Below are 5,820 nucleotides of genomic sequence, written 5' to 3'. Positions count from 1 at the left end.
GAGCTGGGAGTAACATGTGTAAAAAGTTAAATAAAAATTATTATTAAAAAAAGAAATTCAAACAAAAAATGAAAGGTCAAATAGGCTATCAACTGTGGGGGAAATGGGAGGGTTTTGAGGGAAGGTAACTTGGACATGGGGAGGGGAGAGTGATATAATTCTACTTCAATTAAAAGAATTAAAAGTTACAAAGAAATAAAGCATGGTATGTATAGGCAACACACATATGTTATAACAGAAATCTTATTATGTATTATCACTAGCTTTTATTATTTGATGAAATTCTTTATCTGGTAAGAAATTATGGAAAACTGACATACACAGACGCATATAGGATACAAACATTTAGCTTACTCTAGTACACTGATTTCCCTGTGATTACTGTAGTGGGTGAGTACACTCTTCAAAGGTACTTACATTTCCTGTAAGTTTCCTATTTATGTCACAAAAATAACCTTTTGAAATAATATACTCTGTGGTTTACTTATTTTAAAACGTTTTGTGTATTTTTATTTAACGTTTCATATAGTGTATTTAGATTATTGTTTCCCCCCTCCTGACTCTCCCAAGAACCTCACCACATCTCCATCCACACAGCTTTATGCTCTTTCTCTTTTTAATTCTGTTGAATGTTTTTACTGAATGCTAGATACTCCAGGACTAGATCCAAACAGACTGTTTTTGGATTTCTATTTAAGCCTCCCCATTTATCTTGGATTCCCTGTTCTTTGCTGTTTCATTTAGACTCCAATCATTTTGGTCGGAAGCAAGGCCTTACTACTCGAATTCTTATCTCTTTGGTCTTTATTCCATAAACAATGGGGTTCATAGTTGGGGGTATCAGCAGATAGAGATTTGCCAAGATGATGAGGGTGTGCCTGGCCACATGGTGCCCAAAGCGGTGAGTAAAGAAAGAGAAAAAGGCCAGTGTGTAGAATATCAAAATAACACAAATGTGAGCTCCACAGGTGCCGAAGGCTTTTGTCCGGGCTTCCCTTGATGGCAGTTGTAGGATTGTTTTCAAGATTAGCCAGTAGGACAAGGAAATGAAGACAAAGTCCAGTCCTGTGGTGAGGAGAGCCGCCGAGAGCCCATAGATGCTATTTAACGTAATGCTGTTGCAGGCCAGCTTTGCGATGCCCATGTTCTCACAGTACGTGTGGTGGATAATGTTGTTCCTGCAGAAGTCTAGGCGGAGAATAAGGAGAACACCAGGAGTAACAACAACTACACTCCGAGCCACCAGGACCAACCCGACCTTGATAATGAGAGAGCCTGTCAGCAGAGTTGTATAATGCAGAGGTGTGCAGATAGCCACATAGCGGTCAAAAGCCATGACCAGTAAGACAGCAGATTCAGATAGGAACAGAGCATGAACAAAAAACATTTGTGTGAGGCATGCAGGAAAGGCGGCTGCCAAGGGGCCCTGCCAGAAAATGAGCAGCATTTGAGGCACCGTGACAGTACAGAGGAGAATGTCGTTAAAGGCCAACATGGCCAGGAAGACGTACATGGGTTCATGGAGGCTCTGGTCCCAGACCACCACTGCAATGACCAGCACATTGCCTAACACAGCCAAGAGGTACATGAAGGTGAAGGGGATGGAGATCCAAATCTGGATATCTTCTAATCCTGGCACACCAGTGAGGAAGAAGAAAGTGACCTCAATATGGGTAGTGTTGAGTTCTATAAAAGAGTAATATAGAAGAGTTTATTCCAAGAGAAGCAAATGACCTAGAGTATATATGTTTATGTGTGTATGTATGTGTATATATACATATATATGTATATGTGTGTATGTGCATATATGTGTAAATATATGAAATTTTTGCAGCTAGTGAAATCCAATTATTTTGTTTTAATAAACAGAAAAGAGTGAAAGGCAAAGTAAGATTGTCTTAAGTGAGCTAGTATATGGAAATCTTTTCTGACAATACTCTTTCACAGCACATTTCTTTGAAGCATATGAGTATCAGAAATAGCAGAGCTCTTCATTTTCTGTGATTGCTGCTGTTTGTTACCACCAAATAATTTATCATATTGTTTTTGAACTTCTCTTCTAAATGTCTAGATCTGCTAAATAATAACCACAAAAAACATAGTTTTCTTCCTCTTTCCCACCAAGTAAAGGCTGGAGAGAACATCCCATTTTTTAAACCATCACTGGGTATAACATAAGCATCAATGGAGTGGAAACTCTTTAAGCTTATAATTCCTTTAAAAAATAAATTATATTACTCCCTTTCTGTGCATGAGTGTGTTTACATGTGCTTGCAAGTGTGTGTGTGTGTTTTTGTGTGTGAAAATGTATAATATGTATCCTTGTAGGAGGGATGGCATGCATGTTCTAGAGTGCATGCAAAGGTAGAAGACAGCACTTAGGACTACATGAGGACTGAAGTCCACTCTCAATCTTAGCATTCCATGATTTTAGTTGCTGACCATCATATGTGCCCCAACAGGGAAATTTATAATTCCTATATGAAGGTTGTGAAATTATCATTATTGCCCTAATATTTTAGTACCAAGAAATTAATCTGATTAACTTCTCTATCATTCAAATTCTTGAAGACAGTAACTCCACAAACATGGAATTTAAAGATCAGTGCAAAGGTTAAGTTACTCATACTGAAATTAACACTGCCGCTCAAGCATCAAGACATAGAATCAAGTAGAATTCCAGACTATTGTTGATTTTCATTCAGAGAAAGAACACCCCAACAAAGTATCAAGGCTCGTCACTATTCAACACCTAACATTGGAAGGGATTTCCAAGGAGCAGAGAAATTTCCATTTTCAGATCTATCAAGAGAGCCAGGTGAAAATATACCAATACTTTATAGCAGTGTGTCTTGGTTTTATATTTTGATAATCATAATTATAACATGGTCCATCTTACCTTCCTTCCCTCAAAATCCTCATATTCATACCCTTTTCTCTTAGAGTTGGGGCCTTATTCTTTGCCTGTTTAGAGCACCCATTAGTATTTTAAAATTAAGATGTGATTTCTATAAAATGACCCACATAGAAAAATATGCACTTTCTGATCAGATAAAGGGTTTACTTAAGTAATAAATTTTGTAATATGAATTATCAACTTCACCAAATTTACAGAATATACTTATCAGTAGGTTTTGACTACAAGAATCAGGAAGCCTAATAGATAGTTTTCTGTCTGGAAAGAAATCTACCAAAACATCCAGTATGCAAAGGCTCTATTTTCCGTGCTGAAACCTCACTCAAAATCTCCAGAAAACCCATGTTGAAAGATAGAAATCACTCTGCACATTACCTGGAGTCCTCCTTTCCAGATACTAGCCTTAGCAGAGGAGTACAGCATGCCATTACACCAACACACTCTGCATTTACCCTCTTTTCCTGTACACATTTTCCTTTTCTCTTTAGCTCCCTTGGTAACTTACACTCTCTCCTATCTACTTTCACTTATTTCTTCTCTTTTCATTAGTTCCAATAAGGAAGAAAATGCAAAATGCAACTTATTTTCATTTTCATGGCACACACACAATATATGTGTCTTTTAAATAAAATTAGGATAGTTATTGTCCAAAATATGATTAGGAACGCAGTTTCATTAAACATTTGAAGTTGAAAATTTGTATTCTCTAGGGTTGTTATATAACAACCATAGGGAACATATCAAACGTTATATTTTATATTTAATATAAGAGACATTTAAATAGGAGACATATCAGATATCAGCCTAGGAATTGGCAATATAATATAAAGAGTAAATGAGAATATTTGCATACGATTATGAATGTTTAGGGTCTAATAAGCCTTTCTGGAACTTTAAAACAACTTTTCATTTTTTGAAATATAAGTAAAAAGAGTACTTTTCTAACATTTCTTTTCCTAGTTTCATGTGGGCAGAATCCTGGACATCTAATAATATACAAAGCTTCTTCAGTATAACAGAGATGGTAGTTTAAGAAATTATAATTTTTGCCATTGAAAGATTCTAATTTACCTTGTGGATTCATAGCTTTTCTGAGTCAATGAGAATGATAGAAGTAAGAGTTTATACCTTTTCTTAACACATCTTATTGTGATATCCATAAACCTTGTATGAAATATCCATGCCTTGATGTCATAAGCACATGGGAGAGGTATACATATACTTCTCTGTATTTCACAGACATATTTTTAACATTAACCTAGGGAATTTCTTCTCCCTGGATTGAGAAATCTTTTGAGAATTATTTTCAATGAGTAACTATTTCCACAGCTGAGATCACATTTGAAACTTGACCACCTGACATGATCATGCCTTTTACACCTCCAAATAGATATTTTCTTATCTTGAACTGTATTTGGTTATTTTTTAACCCATAATATATTTTATGTTCAATCCTATTATACTTCTATAAATACACCCAAGTTTCCTTTACATGTCTCCTATGGAACATGAAAGCCTCCCACAACAAAACCTAATTCCTGAGGGTAATTATATTTATTTCTATAAAATACGAAAGGCTCTTAGTGTAATTATATATATATGGTTTCTTGAGACAGGGATTTCTGTATAGCCATGGCTGTCCTAGAACTCACTCTGTAGACCAGGCTGTCCTTAACCTCACAGAGATCCACTTGCCTCTGCTTCCTAAGTGCTGGGATTAAATATGTGGTGCTGAGGAAGATACAGGATGTGGTATTTGGAGAATCCCAACATTAATGAGGTTGGAAAATTAATAGACAGGTGGTGATTGTGTCCCATGTTATTAATTCCAACACTTGTGAGTTTGAGGCAGGTAGATCTCTATGAGTTTGAGGCTATCTTTTTCTACATAGTGATGTTTAGGTCCTCCAGCACAGCATAATGATATTCTTTCTCAGAAAACCGATACTTTCTCAGCCTAGATACATAGCGGATATCCCTAGGCCCTGCTCCAAATGATGTAACAGACTTTTAAGATCCCCCACATAAGGCCTCACTCCCCATGGGGAACACAAAGGTGATGAAACAGGGGGTCCATGGAAAGCAGGGCAAGAGGGGAGGGAGAGGGAACTGGGATTGACATGTAAAACAAGATTGTTTCTATTTTAAATTTAAAAAGAATTAATAAAAACAAAAATAGATTATACCCTATTGTTGTAGATCCATGTAAAAAGTAATAAAAATTAAAGAAAATGAATTTACACATTGGAATTGTCAACTGAATTTGGGAAGCTACAGCAAATCTGTCAAATAAAATTCAGGAGTTTCAACAGTTTCTTGTGATCCTGTTCTTTTAACAATATGTCCTCACCATGTCATGGACCATCTTTACATTGACACACTTTGACCCTTTGCTAATATTAGCATAGCTCCACTACTAAATACCTGACATTCGAGGATATATTTACATTATAATTTTTTATATACAAGCAATTAACAAGACTGATCTTATTGAGAAAAAATGTTTTCTTGGGCCTATAAGGTTAAATTCATTAATAAAATTAATCTGGACACATAAATATATTTACAATAAAGAAATAATTTCTATTCAATTTATTTGATGTCCATTTAGCTATTATGGATGAAAATTGCTTTATTTGGGCACACTAATGGGCATAGATGTAAAATACACAGTTTATAAATATGTCTTTTAATAAAATTCTCCCATTTGGTAAAGTTCAGCAAAGAGACTCATAAACCATCAAAGTTCTAAGAATGGGTGGCTGTTCTGTCCCTATCCCTAAACTGGACAACAATATCTCTTTTGTAGGGACCAGGAATAGGGACTGGATGGTTTTATGAACCAGAAGATGCATAGAAAATCTACAAAACTTTGTCTTCTGAATATGTCTTGCTTTTAAATC

At 35.7% G+C, this 5,820-nt stretch overlaps 1 pseudogene; it reads right to left on the bottom strand.

Moving 5' to 3' along the window:
* Nucleotides 1-751: 751 nt before the first annotated feature.
* On the bottom strand, nt 752-4,077 carry LOC101831581 (annotated as a pseudogene).
* Nucleotides 4,078-5,820: the final 1,743 nt, after the last annotated feature.

The sequence above is a fragment of the Mesocricetus auratus genome, unplaced genomic scaffold (assembly GCF_017639785.1).
Source record: "Mesocricetus auratus isolate SY011 unplaced genomic scaffold, BCM_Maur_2.0 Super-Scaffold_4256, whole genome shotgun sequence".
Classification (NCBI taxonomy): Eukaryota; Metazoa; Chordata; class Mammalia; order Rodentia; family Cricetidae; genus Mesocricetus; species Mesocricetus auratus.
Note: the sequence above shows the minus strand (reverse complement) of the source record. Positions and strands in the feature narration are given on the sequence as shown.